We start from the raw sequence: 21,165 nt of genomic DNA, 5'->3' as shown, positions 1-21,165 counted from the left end.
TCTAGGTTACAACCTTCTTCTTTGTGTCACTTTTTTTATCTAGATGAATGTTTTTTTTTTCTTTCCTTTTTTGATCATGTAACCAAAAACGGTTTACATACGGTAAGGCCGTCACTGAATGAAAACACTTAAATATACAAGAAAATTATTTATCTAGGCCTCAAACTATAAAAGAACTGTGGGAATGGATAGCTCTGATGCTTTGTACCAAAATATCAGAGACTATCGATGCCACATTAAAATTATTCGCTTTGTCAACCAAATAATAAACAATTGTGTTTTCCCAGACGAAAAGATAAAAATAATAACCAGTTGGTCTCTCAAGCTTGATTTTCGTTTGAAACCGAGGAAGTAATGTCATTTATACAATTTAGGAAAAGAGGGCTGAGCAACCCCAAATCCTCAAAATATTGACTATTACAATTGAAAGTTTCTTACAAAGACCGTGGAAGAAAAGTCAGAGCTCAGCAATAAAGCGGCCAAAGTTTGCTTAGTTTAAATTAAGTTTTTTTATGCATGTTTAAAAACCTTGGTTACCATTGAAAAACCTAAAACTAAAGCTATTTACTAAAGTAAAAATTATTGAATTAATAAAATTGTCAAAAATAGGAGACTAAGATATGAAAAAAAATAAAAAAGATAGACCTGGTACTCATTGGAAGGGTGGGCCTCCTGGTTGTTACCTTGATTATTTTGGCTGAAATACTATATGGGCTATTGCGTTGAAGACCCATATCACTGAAATACCTTGCTTTTTTGTCAGTAAGTCTTTATATCTTTACGGGATTTAAGGCCTGCTTACACTCCAATGAAAAGATAAATTAGACCCTAGCCAGAGAAAATGTAACACAACAGATTAATTTAACCGTCGTAGTAACGAACGCAATCTTACGACGTGGTAAAAAGCGACGCGGATTAATAGTAGCCAAAACTCTAAAAAAGGAATTTCGGTATCAATAGATGTATAAAAATAATCGGCTTATTATATTGATTCCAAATCTATAAGATTCATCAAGCTTAAGCTTACCCGTAAAAGGCTAAGAGCCTGAGAAAATCTGCCTGATTTACAAAAAAAGGGGGAAACACTCCCTAATAGTAAAAAAAAACTCAATGAAAATTTACACCATCACATTCCAAGTATCACAGAAAGCCATTATAGAGGTTTCAAACTCCTATCTGCAAAAACGTGGATTTTTTTCAGAAGTAAGACTACGGAAGTGTGGTTGTTCGCTTTTTCCCTAGAGGTGATCGCAAATAACCAATGATCCTAGAGCATTAGGAGAGGGCTCATTTGAACAGAAATTAAAAGTTCCAGTAGCTTTTAGTAACTAAAAAGTTTGAGGGAAAATAACCCTCCTTCCACGCCAGATTTGTCCCCAAAATCATCCAACCCTAATTTTGATATAGCCCTTTTATTCAACATTGTTGAAAAGTCCCAAAACCATGCTTTTGAAGGTGAAGTGACCCCCCCCCAGCCCCTGGGGATAGGTCTTTAAGTTACAAAATTTGCCCATTATTTAATAATGGTATATCTTATTAGAAAGTATATAGACATTTTTTCGTTGGATGGGGATTTTGTGCTCGGAAGGGGGGGGGGTTGGTCTGTGAGGACTGTTTCTCGTGTGGATGGATAATTCTGGGAATGAATTTTATAGGGGAATTCCAAACTGGGGCATTTGTGTAAAGTTCTCTGCGAAATTATTTTTATTTGTCTTACTTTCCCTTTGTCTTCTCACTTTTGCGCGTGGAAAGTGTTCCGATAGAAATTTTCGATGTGTTTAGAATTTCGGGATATAATTTTCACGGAAGGGGGGATTTCCTGAATGATTGGGGGAAAATGTTAGAACCTAAATTCATTTTCAAGTGAAAGTGTGCTAAGGGGAATTTTTCAGGTTCAATCTTCTTCAAGGAATTTTACTGAGGGGGGTGGGGAATCCAGCGACGATGGAATTGTCCGTAAAGAATTTTACGGGGGATGTATTTTACCTGGAATAAACTTTCTACGAAGGAATTTTCAAAGAGAAGATTTTTTCCTAGAAGGTGAGAAAGATTTACTGGCAGTATTTGGAAACGATCAAAAATTCAATTCAATTAAAAGCAATCAGCAACATTAAAGCTCAGAACGAATATAAATTATTCCATCTACAATGAGAGAGAGAGAGAAAGAGAGAGAGAGAGAGATAGGTTTATTTAAACAACATCGTAGCTAACAGCTAATTCGCGTTGCTTCACTATGCTAAATAACAAACTAACAAAAAAAAAACACAAGAAAATATCACTCGGCTTGCGTGGCGGTTCGTGCGTAGAAGTAGCTCTACTGTGAACAGTGCTGACATCTAAGAAAAGGGACGGTAGCAGCATCTGGTGGCTTCATCAGAAGATTAAGTCACCAAGTTCGAAAAAGTAGATGGCGCCACCGTATACAGGGGTGAAGAAAGGTCAAATAAAGTATCTTTCCTGTACTTAATTTGCATATTGATGGCACAGAAAACTGTCAGGATAGTCACTGCTTTAACTGGTGACACCATTGACGAACCAGCACACATATATTGGGCACTATTGAGCTAAACTTGGTAGATAGGCTCTGCAGCTGTGCTAGCGCAACAGCGCCATCCACCAAAAAAAAAGAAAAAAAGGAGAGGCTGTCCTCTCCTTGATACCTTGCTCTTTACGGTAAAGTTTGACTGTTTGTCCCAATTTTCTAAGAGTCACTCCTGAAACAGAAGGATCGTTTAATTATTATGGGTTTTTTGTTATTTTTCTAAGTGCTTAGAAGTGTAGAGTGCTAAGAAAAATTAGGAAAAATAAAAAGAAGAATAAATTCTAAGAAGCTAAAAAAACAATATCCAATGTCATTGAATAGCCTACGAGAATGCGAACCTTTGAGCTGATTCTGGCATAGTATTGCACACAATTTGATTTCTCACAACAGGATTAGAGTTTGACCTTACAGAAGGAACAGAGGGAATTTGAACAGGAGTTTTTGTATTACGAAGATTATGATTATATTAGTTAAAAGTAAATTAAAAATTACCAAGGATCTGGATGATAGAGCCACAGAGCATAATTGTAAAATATTGAATTTCCATGATGAGAAATTCAGAAGAAATATTCATTCTGGACTTGTCCCATATAAACAGGGCACCAATGTGTGGGAAGGAAATTGTTAAAGAGAAATGGTTAGAATGTTTTGAAAATTCTCTAAGCCGTTATAAAGCTAGAGGAAGCGATAGAGAAGTAAGTTTGTGAGATTGTGGAAGTCAAGGAAGATGTGTTTTGTGAAGAGGTGTTAGAGAAACTACTAAAAGACTTGAAAAAGAATAGAACCTCAAATGCATATATAGTGGTGAATGAGAGTTTTTGAAATATGATGGTTACGAAACTAAAGCTTATTTTCTGAAGATTGTGAGTAGTACCCCATCAATCTATTTAAGCGTCCATTACACCCATTACTTAAAGTGACCAGTTCTCCCACCATTCCTACGACTATTTGCAGTTGCTAGTTCCTCGTAACTATCTAAGAACTTCTACGAGATTTAACATTTTCCTGGAAACAAAAAATTCTCGGTGAAACACTTCAATCGATATAAGCTGGCCTATAATGTTATCTCAATTTCCAGTAGATAAGGGAAATTCTTGTCTCGTTAGCCAAGTATGCTGTACAATAATTGAAGCGAGTTTTGAGTGATATGATGTCTACTAAACGAAGTTTTAAAATGGACTCTAATACAAAACTGGTAGAGATCTTTTTTTGTACTATAATAGCATCGAGCCGATTATCGATTATTGATAATTGACTATGACAACAACTGACCAGGCATCTTTATTGTAATGTAATGGCCGAAGGACAATCAATTTTTCATTACCGGGCTGACACATGAATTTGGGGCCCCAAACTCCCATCCGGGACATAATACCTCCCACCTAGGCCCTGAGTCCCCCTCCAGGAACCCAATGCCCCCCACCCCCAACTTTATGCCCCTAACCATTTTTTCTGTGTCTTAAAATCAGATTAAAATTCTTAGAAATATATTCTAGAAAGATCAATGTATTGTTTCTGTGACGCTGGCCAACTGATGTTAAGCTTCACAATATCATAACAAGACAATTGTACAATCGATTTTCTTAATTGGAGTTGTATTTTTGGCAAATACTACCAGTGAGTTGTTTTCAGGCACCTTTTTAAGTATCATTCCAAGAATAAGCAAACCGTTTTCCAAAAATTTCGAGAATTTCAAGAATGATACGTTGTTTGGCATTGCGTAGTCATTCATTTTGTCACTGAAACAATGCGATTTGGCCCATATCATGACCTCGGAGGATTTTTCGATATGTTTCCTAGAATTTCAAGAATGATACAGTATCTGCTATTGCGTAATCATTCGGGTTCTCGATGAAACAAAACAATGAATACAAGAGGGCCCATATCCTGATTTCTAAAAACTCAATGGCATATTCCCAAGAATTTAAGAATAATGCGTTATCTGGTTTTGTGTAGTTATTCAGGTTGTCAGTGAAACAATACAATACATCATGTGATAGCCTTTACATCTGGTTTTGCAGACATAGATACTGTGGCAGCCCAATTTCAGAATGATTCGTTTTCCGATATTACGTAATCGTTCTGGTTTTCCACAATTTCATGGCATTTTATGATAATTTCAAGAATGATGGGTTATCTAGTATTGCATAGTAATCATTCATGTTGAAACAGTGAAACAAGTGTCAGTGAAAAAATACTTTGATCCTGTAACACCCCTCATATCTACTCTTTTGGGGTCACAACTGAGTCAACAACATTTTTTAGCTTCTAAGCGGTTTTCCATTGATTTTATGAAATATACGTTTTTTTGAGGGGGGCTTGGAATCATTTATTATTTTTACTTAGAATTCTCGGGAACTTTGCTGGAATCCCCAAAATATTAATTTAGGAAGTCAGAATTTCTTTTTATGTTTCCGAGAATTTAAAGAATGATGCGTATTCTGGCATAGCGTAACTATTCATGTTTTCAGTGAAAAAACAACAACAATGTAGTCTCCAAAGTCCCCAAAAAATTCTGAGCCCAAAAAAATAATTTGAAGTACCGAAAAACAATAAATTTCGTAAGATCAGTGGCAAACTGTTTAGAATGTAAAAAGGTTGTTGATTCAATTGTTTTCTCAGAAGACCAGATGTGAAGGCTGTCACAGGATGTATTGTTTTGTGTCGCTGACAAAATAAATGATTCCGTAATGCCAGACAATGTATCATCCTGGAGATTCTCGGAAACTTGCCAAGAAATTTTCAGAAACCAGAATGTATACTCTTAGAATGATGTCAAAAAGGTGTTAGCAACTTCAATAGTACATCAGAGTATGGGCTGCAACAGTATCTGTGTCTCAAAGACCAAATGCGAGAGCTTTCACAGGATGTATTCTATTGTTTCACTGACAACCGGAATAACTGTGCAATGCCGGATAAAGCATCATTTTTGAAATTCTCAGAATACATCAAGACATTCTCAGCATCCCAAAAAATTTCAAGTCCAAAAACTATTTGTTCGGAAATAATTTGAAGTCCCAAGAAAATTTTACGTCCCAAAATATTTTCCAAAAATTTACACCCCAAAAATTGTGTTGAAAAAAAGTTAAAAAATTTCGAAGTTCAAATAGAAGAAAAAGCGCATTGAGGACTGAAAAAATTGGGAGCAGGGAGCTTTGGGGCCCTGGACAGGGACTTGGTGCTCTGGAAACGGACTCTGGGTCCAGATAGGGGCATTGGGTCTTGGACGGGAGTGTGGGGACCCAAAATCATGCGCAAGTGCGTAATGGTAAACCAATCTGCTCAGGGCCATTACACTATCAAAATGATATCTGGCCGAATGTAGCCATAATCAATTATCAATAACCAATAATCAATATACGGTTCGATACCTTTATAGTACAAAAATTATCTCTATCACTTGTATGTTACAATCCATAACAAAGCTTCGTTTATTAGATATTTGTGTCTGCAAACACACTTCAATTGTCGTATAAAATACTTGGGAAACGAAAAAAGAATTGTTCTTATCAACCTGGAATTACGATAATACCATGGCTGTGTTTGTAGCCATTGAAGAGTTTCAACAAAAGAACTTGGTATGCATCCATAAATGTTGTTATCTCAAAAGACCAGATTTCAAGGCTGTCTCAGAACATATTGAGTTGTTCCACAACAACACGAATTATTATTCTTGAAATTCTCGGATATATGCCAAGAAATTCTCAGAAATCGTGATGTGGGCCCACTTGTATTCATTGTATTGTTTCACCGACAACATGAATGATCATGTAATATCAGATATCGCATTATTCTTAAAATTCTCGAAGTTCTCGGAAATCGGTTTGCTTATTCTTTGAATGTTGCTAAAAAAAAACAAGTGCCCAGAAACATCTCACTGGGAGCAATTACCAAAAATTCAAATCCCATTAGAAAATCGACTGCGTAATTGACTTGTTATCATATTGTGACGCTTAATATCAGTTGGCTTGCGTCCCAGAAACAAAACATTGATGTTCCTAGAATGTATTTCTAAGAACTTTAATGTGATTTTAAGGCATGGAAGAAAAGTGCTTAGGAGCATAAGTCTGGGGGACAGTGGGGCCATGGAAGGGGACTGGGACCTTGTTGGGGGGCATTAGGTCCTGGATCAAAATGTGGGGACGCAAACTCATGTACAACCCCGGTAATGGAAAACTAGTTTTCAGGGTCATTACATTACAATAACGATACCTTGTTGGCTCTAATCATAATCAATTATCAATAAGCAATAATCGATTCGATACCATTATAGTACAATAAAAATGTCTACCTTCTGTATATTGGAATCCATATCAAAACTTAATTTATTAGACATCATGTCAATTCAAACTCACTTCAATTATTGCACAAAATATCTGGCAAACGAAATAAAAATTTCTCTTATTAACTGGAAATTAAGATAACACTGTGGGCCTGCTTGTTTTAATTGAAGAGTTTCACCGAGAATACATTTTTTCCGTAAAAATGTTAAATCTTGTAGAACTTTTTAGCTGGATACGAGAGACTAGCAGCTCCAAATAGTTGCAGGAATTGTGTGAGTGATGACCACTTAAAGCAATGGGGTTACTGGCAGCGTAAAGTAATGAAAGTATTGTTGTGAATATAATTTTTGAAATAAAAAGTAGTAAACAGCGATTCTATGAGAACTTTAATTACAAGAAAGCGGATTAGAGTTAGTGTTGTATATATAGAGGCACTAGTTTGGTTTGCCTTGACTCTCAGATTTGCAGTTACGAAGTTTCCGAAAATCAAAACGTTTTTAGTTACAAATCTCATTGAATAGGAACAGGCGTTTAATTCTGCCGACAAAAGAGCTTTAGTGAAGGTCTTTTTCTTGTATAGTGTACCAGTAAAAAGCATTAAAGTAACTAGTGCTAGAGGACGAGAGCTATATGTCTGTGCTTGAGATGTGAAACAAGGTTAGCAAGTAGTTTGAGATTGTATCAAAACATTAGTACACGCTATGTAGTATGGATCGGTTTTATGGACTTTGTTCTCAGGAAAACGACAAAAACTTTTGGACACCATAGAAACCAATGGGTAACACTCTCCTAGGCTCGATTATACAGAGACTTTGAGAGTCTTGGATGAAAATCGTAGCAAGTAAGTGAAATTTTCGGAATTTATGAGAGTTAAAAGGGTTGAAAAATAATTTTGGAAAGTAATGTTAAGAAGTCCAATTTATTTGGAATAGGGATTAATGAAGGTAATGTTGAGTACGAGAAGATCTATCAAGTTCATGGTTCCACTTACCAAGATAGTATTATAAATGAAGATTGAATGGTTCCCAACTGATACCTTCCTCCCTGGAAATTCCCTTAAAAAATGGCAGTTCAAAACATTCCTCTATGGGCAGTTTAACACAAAATATTTCGAAGTCTTCACGTAAAATTCTCCCCCCGAAAAATCCTCCCTACCGTGGACAGTTTTCACAAAAAAAAATCCCCCCAAGTGTTTTATTTTTAGTTACTATTTAAAGGAATAGTAAGAAAAAAAAGAATAAAGAAAAGAAAGAAAATTGAAATGTTCTACCTAAATTCCCAAATAATGATAGAATAAATGCTGCAGAATATATAATACTATTAATTTTTATATTTTGGTTTCATTAAATTCGTCTTTTTTTGTGTTTTTGGTGTGGGGGTTAATTTCTCATAGTGTGGTAAGGTAACAAAATTTTGCAAAGTTATTTGAAATGATGAGCCCCTGTTCTATTCAAATCTGTTTGTTTCTGACTTGGAGTTCAACTCCACGCTACTCAAATTAAAAAAAAATCCCTTAAAGTTACTTCAGGTGGTAATTCTTCAAGGTACATCTAGTAAACGTATTGTCGATAACAAAGGGCGAATAGGGACCATATACTACGAATGTCTGTGCCAGAACAAGCCATTGGAAGCAACTACTCGCCCTTTTTAGTACCAGCCAGTATCTTAGTGCACTTCCAACAAAGGGTGTCCCTCCAACAGTTATCCCTAATTTTATATTCCTGGGTTATTTTCTTTTCCCTTTATCTAACCCTGATATTATACTCGTATTTCATCCCCCTTTTCAAAACATGAAATAATAATTAGAAGAAATAGTAATACAAAAATAAAATCTATTTTACCTACATTTTGAAATATAAGTAGATTATTCCAGAAAAAATTTCTTTGTCCGTCCTTCTTTTCATTATTCTTAGTGTCAATTACTTTTGTCATGATTTAGCTGTCAATTTTACATGTGAGGGAAATTTTCTGGGATGGTAATTGTCAGCAACTTAAATTTTTAGGAAGGAATTTTTCACGAGGGAAAATTATGGAGGTAACTATCACTGAAGAGAGAGAAATATTCACAGGACCTTTTTGATAACTTTTCAAGTGGTGGAGGGAGGTGGAATTAGCCGAGAATTGTCATACATTTTAATTTTCTCTATGTAGTGCAAACATTTATCTCAAATTTATTTATAATAATAAATAGATTATTATTATAAACGTAATAATAAAGCGTTGGCTTAAGTCAGTAGTGATGCTTCCATGGATTCTGGTAGACAGATAGAGGTTCTGATGATGTAACTAAGGAGGATTTCTGCTCTGCTTTGTCCAGATGCCTTGCAACAGTACTCCCCCCCCCATGATATAACTGTTCTCCTTGGCGACTTTAATGTGACAGTGCGCGATGATATGGGTTTATGGCGTGACACAGTTGGTCCTGTATCCCCCGACCCACTTAACGACAGTGGGCTCCGCTTACTTGAACTGTGCCAATCTCACGACCTTTACATTGCAAACACCTACTTCCAACGCAAAACTATTCATAAGTACACGTGGTATAGTAATGACGTTCGTACAAAGAAGATGATTGACTACGTCATTATTTCCAAACGTTGGAGATCATTGGTGAAGATTTGCAGAACTTACAGATCAGAAAAGGTTGGAAACTCAGACCATAGGCTTGTGTGCGCCGATCTTCGGCTTCGCCTCCATGCACAACGATCGAAAAGAAAACCCGTCGCTGCAGATATTGGGAAACTAAAGGAACCAGATACTCGCCAGAAGTACAGTATTGAGATATCGAATAGCTTCGAGGCCCTTGGCTCATTTGATAGCAGCGAAGATCTCTGGAAGCATTTTAAATTGCAGACCAGTGAAGCAGCACAACTAGTGTTTGGCAAGAGGAGTTATCCAAAGAAATCGTGGCTAACTAATGAAACACTGCAAGTCATAGAGCAAAAACGGAAGGCAAGACTTCTTGGGGATATGACCACATATCGGAGGATCAATGGAGTTCGGAACAGACTCATTTACCGGGATAGAAACCAGTTTGTTGCAAGGAAAGCCGATGAAATTGAGCTAGCTGCAAAAAAGAAAGACATGGGCACCCTATTCGAGCATCTCCGAAACCTCACTGAAAATAAAACTCCCACCTTGGGTCCTGTCCTGTCCAGGGATGGTGCACTTCTCTCTGACGAAGGTTCTTGTCTTGAGCGGTGGAAGGACCATTTCTGTTCGCTCCTCAACAATACTAGTCCGGCTGCGCCTCCTAATGATAGTCCCAGCCAACCATGCAGTCAAAGACCTGGAACAGATGTTCCTCCAGATGAGTCTTTCAGCCCCTCAGAAATTCGACATGCAGTAAAAAGACTCAAGAATAATAAAGCTGCCGGTATCTGTGGCTTAAACTCAGAGCTGCTAATATATGGAGGTCCTGCAATACTCCTGTTTCTACACACCCTGTTCTCTACAATCTGGCAAACAGAGATAATTCCCGAGGATTGGCGGAAGGGTGTCATCATCCCCTTATGAAAGAAAAGGCTCGAGAAGTGACTGCTCCAACCGCCGGGGTATAACCCTACTGTCAGTCCCTGGCAAACTGTTTTCAATGGTTCTGCTGGATCGATGTCGGAACATCGTTCGAAAAATCTGGCGACCGGAGCCAGCTGGTTTTATGTCGGATCATTCAACCATCGAACAGATTTTCACGATTCAACAAATAGTAGATAAGACCACAGAGTTCCGACAGAAAGCATTTATTGCCTTGGTTGACTCCCATGCTGCATTTGACTCAGTCGATCGAAAAGCTCTTTGGCGGATTCTAGAGTTGACTGGCCTACCTGAGAAATATTGCAGACTTCTCAAGGCGCTGCACCAGGGGACGGAGAGCTGTGTACAAGTAAATGGTTGGCGCAGCCCGTTCTTTCAAATCACGACAGGGGTGTGCCAAGATGTGCAGTGGTCCCAGAGCAATTCAATTTTATCTTAGATTACGTTATGACAAAAACCACTTGACGTCTCAGCTATGGGCTCAAATTCAGAGATCATACCATCACAGATGTCGATTTGGCCAATGACTTGGCCATTCTGGCGGACTCCGTGGAGCAGCTGCTGGAAGCACTCCGAATTCTGCAAGAAGAGGCTGCCAAAGAAGGACTGCATATAAACTGGAACAAAACTAAAATTATGGCCATAGACCCGTCTTCTCCTGCTGTTAACTCTCCAATTAGCCTGGACAGCACCACTAGCATCGAGGTTGTTAAAGACTTCGCCTACCTGGGCTCCGTAATTTCTTCAAATGGCTCACTTCTCCCCGAGCTGCAGGCAAGATTATCTAAAGCGTCTTCTGTCATGGGTAGACGGAATCGTCACCTCTGGCGAAAACCAAATATCAGTCGCACAACAAAACTGCGGATCTTCAACGCTCTAGTTGGCTCTGTGATGCTTTACTTGAGCTGAGACATAGAAAGCATCAGCTGCTACCCTCAAGAAAATACATGTATTTCATGCAAAAAGCCTGAGGAGGATTGAGGGCCTACGATGGTCCGTCTTCGTCAGCAATGAAAAGCTTCTGCAGCTCACAAAGCAGTCTTGGTTTTCGACTCAAGCAGCAGAGCGAACCTTACGATGGTTTGGGCATCTGCTTCGAATGCCGCCACATCTACCCGCAAAGATGATCTATGACTTCGACCCTATCAAAGTTGGTTGGAAGCGACCTCACGGCTGACCGAAGAAGCGTTGGTCCGACAGCCTGTCTGAATTCTTTGCGATGGCAAACATCAGACAGGGCGAAGAGCAAATACTCGCCTTTGACTGAAGTTGGTGGAGGAGGCAGACGTCACTTTCTACGCCGAACAGTGCCCGGCAGGAGACTTGAGTCAAGTAAGTCAAGTCAAGTCGTTTGCTTTGAAGGGTTTTAAGAGCCAATGGGCCTTACATCAATGTTCTTCTTATTCAGCATAATAAAATACTCTTTTCACAATCTAAAATCATAAGTTGGATTTACCCAACTGCAGACGGGTTGCTTTAGTGAAAAACCTCTGATAATAAACAAAACCTCACCTCCGTAAGTTTTAAGACTCTTTATAACATTAGAGTACCTTTAACGCTAGGAGGGGGACAAGTTACTGCCATTTATGTAGTAATTTCCGATCTTAAATTTACAGCTCGTAGTGTGGGATCTATGGTTGTGAAAGGTCACTCTATGGGTCTTTGTATGATGTGCATTGTGATCATTAGCCCTGTAGTTGGTAGTAGGGTCTCAATCAATCTGAAGGGTCACTCTGGGGGTCAATACATGGAATAATTTCAATTCATTAAGCCTTTATTTGGCAGTATAGTACTAATAGTTCTGAACTCTCGCTCTTAATTATAAGCAAGTCCAACCCTTCAGATATTTTCAGACAAATATTCTATTCTTGCCCAGCCTAAAGTAATTTTTTTCTCAGGATGAAATCAAGAGCTTTTCAATGAGCTAATAGGCTCTCATCATTTCCTAGGGTCACATACCTCCATTACCACCTACACTATATATTGAGGAAATAGATACGGTTATCCTGTCGCTGCCATCATAATTTTGCAACAGGCTATGTTGCAAAAATATGTTGGTGATTATAGTAGAGGGTGAGCCTTATTAGCGTAATTTGCCCCAACTTTGATAAGATACTCTGTAGTGAGGGAGCCCAGCCTCGATTTACAATGCTCAGACAATCTGCTAGAACAAGTGCCATCTAGCTATGTCGAGAGGGTACTAGAAGAAGCAGTGCTACCCGCCACTTACAGAGATAATGATATGTTGGAACCAAGACAAAGTGATGCCAGCTCAACACCTTGTTTTACCAGAGGTGTTTTAGCAAACTAGGCTTTGCCCAATATTTTTATCTTTAGACCTGTATTTGGAAACCCATTCAACATTCTTACAAGTGGTAGTATCCATACAGATCTAGCAGATTTAGCACACTACTATGTCAAAAAAATTTTTGCACTTCCTGAACAACAGATTCAGGAGGCGGGTGAGCGGGATAGCATTAACGTATCCTTCATTCACAAAATGTTTTATTAAATGAAAATATTTAGATGTATATGTAGCAAAATTAAAATTATGGCTTCTTTACAAACCTGCCGCAGAGCCTGATGCAATTGGATCTTTCTACCCTATCCCCCATATTATTCAGGTTTTAAGTCATGGCATGAAAAAAACTTCACGCTACTATTGTCCAATGTGTCTATCAAGATTCGATACAGAGTTAAAATTGAAACTTCACTTGAGGCACAGCTAGCGTTATGAATACCAGTCTGTGGAGACGATTTTGGACCTCAATGCCATCTTGCAGTTCAAAATTTCCAGAATTTGCTGTAGGCGATTCATCAAACTCGAATTGGGTTAAAAAAAAGTGAAGCCATTTCAGTGTCTCATGCCCAAACACAAAGAGACTCTAGTAATACCTTGCACTTGGTAGAAGTATTTGAGACATTGAGTGGGTAAGATTGTGTAAACTACAATCGTTCCACTTATTGAAGCAGCCAATTGGTTTATTTCACGGCTGCATTACATAAATTATCCATATCACCTAAGGACGGGTTGGGAATTAAAAATAAAGACATGTCTTGTGTTTGTAAGCGGAAAACGGATAATCAGGAAATGTAAGTCCTAAACCATGACCACTTAAACAGTCCTGTTTTCTTGGGGGGGAGTAACTTTTTTGGACTTGTACAAAAATCATGTAATTTAAACGATAAACAGCAAGACTTTCTACCAGTTCAAATGCAGAATTAGAACTGATATTTGAAACTTATATTATCACCGTTGGCACGTTTTCAGAAACGTTAAGTTGTCGATGGCACATGGGTAAATGAGTCTACTTCATAGAACATCATACCCAAATTTTCTGAGAAGCTGCAGCTTTTAGAATTGAAAAGGAAAATGATTGACACTAATAGTATGTACTGGAATACAATCCGTTATTAAGATTTCTATTTTTTCCCCAAATATAGGCCAGCGGTCTCAAGGTCAAAAGGATTCATAGAGTTCTCCAGTTTTGACACAAGCCATATATGAAGAGGTTTATTGAAACATTTGTTAGTAAACCATCTGAGGCAAAACTAAGGTCAAAAAGAAATCTTTCAGCTTATTTTAAATTCAGCCTTCAGTAATATGTGCGAGAGTGTTCATAATAGGAGACTGTGCCAGAATAATTGCAGATCCAGATTTCACATTGTTCATGATCATATGCTTAAATATAGTTTGAAATCAGGCTTTGTCCAGTCTTGATTCAGGATTTGTTGTGTGAACACATTATTTCTGGATAATAACCTCTCAGTAAAGTAAGGCTTCTATCTGGATGATTTTCCCTAGAGACACTTATAATCTGATTGTTTATGTAACTGCTATTGACGTTAAATCTCCCGGGATTTTGTGACTTAATAAGTACAGAGTTGTGAAGAAAAAGATTCAATTAGCAGTATCTATTAGTGAAAGTTCTAATTGTAACAACCGGCTTGGATACGGACTTAGATAAGATAAGACTAAATTTTTGCCTGTGATAATTGTGTGTGATTTTATGCATTCGAGAAAGGATTATTCAAACGGACATTGTGTAATCGCTCTGGAATAATGGTGAGCGAAAAACTGGTTTATTTGCCAGTTTTGAACTTTTTGCAGTTTAGCCGAGATAATGGTGTTGATGATGATCTTATTATTTGGCACGCCTTGGAATTCTTTGATGCAGCTGCTGTTTCGGCTGCAAAGTCTTTTTGGAACAAAAAGCTGGACAAAACTTTTTGTCCTGTTTTGAACTTTCTACAGAGATAAATTATTAACAAGGCAGATATGGATGCTTTTGTGAAATTAGCAGAGTAATTTTTCGGAAAAGATGCGTTTAAAGAGACTATTAAAATCTGTCGTGATATTTTCAAAGCTGATATTCTTGAGAGGCGTCGGGGCTCACATCCGAGCGCGGCTTCTATGACCGACTTTTACGAATTCCTATCCGACCGTATCTCGAAAGATAATCCTGTCCCACGATTTGCAATCATGGGCCCGTCAGATGTTCAGTTTTCCCGAGCAAACCAAGTACTATTGTGGCATCAAGATTAAATCACTGTGTTCCAATGTTAAATTTCCTTGGAGAAAAACCAGAGTCTGTTAGCTCGGACAAGGATGAACAAAAACGTTTGTGGTGATTCATTCCTAAGCCAGAAAATGCTACAGTTCCTGTTATTTTTAGTAACTTACCTGCTAGTATGCAATCTTCTAACCCTGCTAAGCATTGTGAGTTTATTTCAAATTTAGGGTGCCTTGACAAAATCGACCATGTTGAGCAGCGGAGAGATAAATTTCTGGTATTTATGAAAGATAAAGATTCTGCCTCATCTGTGGCAAGTGCCCTACCACTCGGTTCACGCATCAGTGCTAAGGTCGTAAAGAAGGAATATCTAGGAATTATACGAATTGACAAGGGCTTTCACGAATCAAATATTACAGGACTAGTAAACTCTGTTACACATGCAAAGCGCTTTTGAGGCAGTTCAGTTGTGCAATTATCCTTTAAGTGTCAAACAGACCTCAATATTGCTCTAAAGCATGGCATCAAAATTGATTATTCGCTTTTCCGGGTGTCAACTTCACTGAATCGACCCAAGCAGTGCTTTACATGCCAAGGATTTGATCACTTTGCACGAGAATGTAAGAATGAACCTAAATGCAGTAAATGTGCCGGGTCCCATGCTAATAGCCACGATAATGCATGTTCAGCCTCCACCTTGAAATATGCAAATTATGATGAAAATCACAGAAGCAATAGTTTCTCCTGCACCGTATTGAAGAGTCGTATGCCTGTCCCTGCGTCGAGCACTCTAGCTTGTGTATGATAACTCCCCTCCCTCTCCAGGTATGGACCACTGCACTGAACCTGATTGTGTAAACCTGTATTTTCAAAACATAAATGGAGCAAGAGATAAGTTAATAATTTTAGCCGAAATATTCAAGTCATTCAATGTAGTGTGTGTAGTTGAGCATCAGTTAAGTGGCGTTAATAGTAGTTAGTTGGAAATTTCTTGTGACCACGAATTCTTCATCTGTTCTGCAAAAATCACAGGTGGTCGTCCCTCTGGCGGCATTACGATTGGAATAAAAAAGATCCTGAAGGGTATTTTACTTGAAACCAATGATACTTTTGTTGCAGTTGATCTAGGCCGTGCTGTTATTCCTGCAGTTTATTTGCCTACTAATTATAGAAACGAACAATCTAACGAACGTTTGGCTCAATCATGTGCAAGAGTCTCAAAAATTTCTCATAAAATACGAGCGTCTGGGGAAGCCATTTTACTCTCTGGTGATTTTAACACTGACCTCACTATTCCTAGTTTACCGTGGTCCCCGATATTATTATCATCAATTTCGAAAGATCTATCAGTGGCAGCGAATAGCAAAAATTTCACTTATGTTCATAACTCAGGTAGCGTGGCAAATTTGGACTTCATAGTTTCAGATCTTGAATGTCTAAAGAATTCTCTTATTTAAAGTATCTGAGGAAATTTTGATCAGTGATCATTCTCATCTTGAAGCGTCTGTTGTTTTAAATGTGTTTTGCCATAGGTGTTGTAGTAAATAGCGATTTCAAAAGTAGCTTTGGAATAAAATAGACGTAAACTTATATCAGTGCGTATTAGATGATATTCTTAGTAGAATTAGAATTCCTTTTCACCCCCTGTCACAGTCTCAAAAATTTCATTCGTTGGAATTGGATATTCATTATTCTGAAATAGTTCATGCAAAGAAAGTTGCAGCTTTCGTTGCAGTTCTTGGTATTAGAGGCATAAATATACACAAAAAGGGATTGTCTGTAACTCCAGGGTTGCATAAAGCAAAACAGAAACATCGGCTATGATATTGTATTTGGGATCAATGTGATCGACCGAGAAATGTCCCCCTTTTCCGGATTGTTAAATCAACAAAAAAATATATAAAGTTAGTGGCAACTTGGAAGAAACAACAAGTAAAATATATATCAACCAAGATTGGGAATAATCCAAAGGTACTTTTTAATGACTTTAATAAATTAACACAGTCATCAACTGATTTGTCAGACCAAATCTCGTTAGATCAATGGTATGTACGCTTTACCTCAATCTTTTTATCCATTTTACCATCAACTGAATTAAGTTATCGTGAATTGCTGCATAAGCATTTTTCTCAGCTCAACCTATACAAAAACATAGTTTATTTTACTCCATCTTCAATTTTGAATCAAATTAGATCACTAAAATGTGGGAAGGCTCCAGGTCCAGACAATTTATTACCAGAGCGCCTTATGTATGGTACTTCAAATTTACTAAAGTATCTTACGCTATTATTTCAAATAATAATAAACCATCATTTTGTCCCTTCTATGATGGGTGAAGGTAAAGTATTTTGTATACGCAATAAGTGCGAGGATCCTTCACAAATTTCATCATATAGACCTATAACACTTTGTTCTGTTATTAGTAAATTATTTGAAAAAAACTTTGTTCTGTTATTAGTAAATTATTTGAAAAAAACATTACTTCCAAATATCACAACAAAGTGTATTATGGGTGATCAACAGTTGGATTCTCGAAGTGATGTAGGGATTGAAAATACACACCGAATTATTCTAGAGATATTGGAACACCATCATAAGATCAAAAGACAATTATTTGTGTGTGGAGTCGATATTTCAAAAGCGTTTGATAGTATGTTGCATAACCACGCTTTTTTGTCACTGTTGCGTAGTAGGGTGAACCCGTTTATAGGCCAATGTTTGGCAGGCAGGTATGGTAATTCATCTGTGAGAAACTCTTCGGGAGGGAAACTTTCAGAACGAATTTATTTACATCGTGGATTTAAACAAGGGTCAGTTCTTAGCCCCTTTATATTTAACAGCGCAATTAGATCAGCCACACGGTTCGTACCCCCATATATGATTAAAGGTATCAACAATAGCCACTTATCGTATGCGGATGATATTTTGTTTTTCCCATGATTAGCAAAAACCTTATCAGTTGTCTTCATTCCATTTAAGAAACCACATGAACACAGAAATTGTACGTGCCCAAGCTTGTAGAAAGAAAGGAGAAGTTTCTAAAAGAAAACGACTTGTTAAACCGGGTTGTAGTTTCTTTTCTGTATTACTGCCGATGATCAAGGGATTTGTAAATAATATTCTCTAAATTTATGAACTCTACAAGTTGACGCCAATTGAATTCACCCTTTAATCAAACGAATACTTGAAGATAATCTTGAGAAATTTATTAACAATAAGAAAATTGCTGACGATGAATAATTAATTTTGTTTCAAAATGTTCTTTGACTTGAATACAAGCACACATCCTACAGTGAAAGACTGCTGATATAAAGTAAATAAAGCAAATGTCATGGATCAATCTCAAAATTCAGAAAGTTCTGAAACGCTGAAAGCGTCAAAACGAGAAGAAGATTTAATTAAAATTTCATCAAGTGTTGTAGACTTAATGCCTCATTTTTATTGTGAACAAAATAAAATGCTTCTAACATATCCCGTTGAAAATGAACATATACAAATTAATGTCAAAAAGAGTGAGCTTATAATCCACGGCAAGAGTTACAATTGAATTGATTTGGTATCAGATTTAATAGCAAATCCTAAAAGACTTGAATCATTTGATAGTCATTTGTATAAATTTTTAAAGTCATCAAACTTTCCAAATAGTCTTATTGGGAATATACACGTTTTAAATGATTAGGTGAATATGGGGAAATGTATCTTTTTTGGAGAGCCCACGAAGTGGGGGGACGATTTAAAAGATATCAAACGAAAGTGTCTTTCCACAAAAGTTAGTATGCAAAAGGGTAGCGGACGCTTCACACCGCGCTTTAGTTTGAGATTGCTCAAGTTTGGAAACATGTTTATGAAAATATTGGCGAAATAAGAAGTTCAAGTTTCCCGACATACTTACCCAAGTCGTTGGAGTTGAAAAGAAGTTGGTGACAGCGTCACCATAGAATGAGCCCAGCTGCACTCCTCATCGAAATCATTGAATTTGTAAAATTCTTTATCGAAACACTAAAGCGTTTTTCCCATGGCAAATATTACAAGTAGATCTTTTTACTTTAGACGAGTCTCGAAGACGTCAAAACAAGCTCTACGAGAATATTTTGCTTGTAATCAGTGTTTTCAGGCGCTATGCATATGCCTTTCCATTGCTTTCAAAGACTGGTAATAACATTGCTAAGGCCCTTGAAGCTGCTTATAGAAAAATTCAAACAGATTTGGGAAGTGAATTTGTTAATTCATATGTAAAAAAGATTTAATTTAAATGTAATGCAATACTTTATCATAGTCATGGTCCGATAAAAGTTGCATTGATTGAACGTTTGACTGAACAATTTGACATTTAATCTGGGAATATTTTACATTGAAAAATGCTGCTTCTTCGATAAAATCATTTTGATTTATAATCAATGTCCCCATTGATCGTTGCCCAGTCATAGTCCTCTTGAAGTTCACCAGGATAACAATAAACTTGACATTTTGTCTTAAACAATATTCTAATGAAAGATTGTGAAGAAAAAGTTTAATGCGGGTCATAGAGTTTGAACCAATCGAACAAGTAATATTTTCGAAAATAGAAATTACCTGGGTCGACAGTGATTTTAAAGCGTCAAAAGTCTTAGACACTAAGCCTGCAATGTGCCATCTAAGTGATATAAAAGATGAAAAGATTCTTGGCGATTTTTACGATTATGAATTGTGAAAAGTTACAAACGCTAGAATGTTTCAAATTGAAAGATATTAAAGACTTGTAATTGTAAGGGTAAGATACAGTTGCTTGTCCTCTGGCTAGGATGCAAGTCTGATTTTAATTCTTGAATTGCTACTGAAGAAGTTCACAGTCCCTAATGATTTTTATGTTAAATATATTTCTAATGTTTCTGATCCCCTCTGTGATGATTTGAATAAAACAAGAGATTTTTGGACAAAACTGTCCCCCGTCATCAAATTTGAGGGGAGGTATGAATTTGCTATTTTAGATTGTATTCTTAAAAATACATATGATATCCTGAGATAGGATCTTACAAATGATCTAAGAATTGGCTTCTCATGACTTCTCTGACGGGGGCTCGGTGGCAAATTTTGACTCTGGTGATTATCCCTTAAATATTATACCCTATGAGGAATACAAAAATATGCATGAGTTATGTCGAGTTGTCAAAAAAATTGTGAGTCAAAAAAGATTAGCTTCATGTTCAACTATTCAACAGAACAAATGAGATATTACATTGCCAATCCATTTGACAAGGAGAAGATTTTCCTCAATGAGGATTCACCTAAGGTTTTCGGTTTTAAAGATCATATTATTAAAACAAAAAATCAATAACGAGGATTATTTTATCTTAGCAGACTGTGCACCCGGCTTCTCATTTGACATTTGTATATTTCTTTATGTGTCCTTTGTCGAGCTATTAAGAGTTGGTAATAGCAATGTGCCTATTCTTTGTATTTCAGAACGAAAAACCAGTCACAAGCACATTCATCCCTACAATATAAAGCATCTTCAGTGAATTCCAGTTAATATTTCATATTGGGAGCTCAATCACTTAACATTTAGAAGTGAATTGGGCGATCATTAAGCAAAAATAAAAGGTTTAACTATGATTACATATTATTTTCAAGTCTCTCAGTGAGATTGCTAAAAGAAAAAATACTTTGGTTTGTCCTGATGTTGATTGCAATGTTGGTACTCCTGGACCACAAAAATTGGGTCATGGAACGGACTGGTACAGGGGTCTTTCGTCAGTTTCTGGTTACGGTCTCAGCAGTTAGTTTACTAACTTGTTTCACTCTACATTATCCCTGGCTAAAAATACATATTGGAGTGGTTTCCCCGATTTTAAATCCTCTACAGTAGATGATTGGGGCTCTGGGAAGGATTTTAAAGATAGTGTGTCACAAAATCTCAGGTCTTGTGCTTTATCCCTCGGCGAGTAACTGAAATCACGACAAAGCGGGACAGGTTTAAAAAGGATTATAAAGACCTTATCAGTCTCAAATCTGGCCAGAAGTGTAAAACATCACTCTTGTCAAAGAAGAAAAAGAAAATTAAGAATAAAAATGGATATATCGAAAAATTATTTCTTTTCCTAGAAATTGCATACCTACCGCATAAGAAATCTCATCCTTCTGTCAACTCCTCTTTAAATCTTTAATATACGGAAAATATTGATGTGAGTGTAAAATCTGGTTACTATGAACAATTTTATCCGCAACAATCGTTCTCTGAAATAGATCAGTCTCAAATTTGTACCAGTGAAAACTATTTCACAAATTTGACTTCCACATTTATAGATTTACATGT

General features: G+C 37.0%; 1 protein-coding gene across 1 annotated transcript in view; it reads left to right on the top strand.

Moving 5' to 3' along the window:
• The window catches only part of LOC136041299 (barH-like 2 homeobox protein), a 67,851-nt gene that overhangs the window by 24,459 nt on the left and 22,227 nt on the right, over window positions 1–21,165 (top strand). The gene's annotated exons all lie outside the window — the stretch shown is intronic.

The sequence above is a fragment of the Artemia franciscana genome, chromosome 1 (assembly GCF_032884065.1).
Source record: "Artemia franciscana chromosome 1, ASM3288406v1, whole genome shotgun sequence".
Classification (NCBI taxonomy): domain Eukaryota; kingdom Metazoa; phylum Arthropoda; class Branchiopoda; order Anostraca; family Artemiidae; genus Artemia; species Artemia franciscana.
Note: the sequence above shows the minus strand (reverse complement) of the source record. Positions and strands in the feature narration are given on the sequence as shown.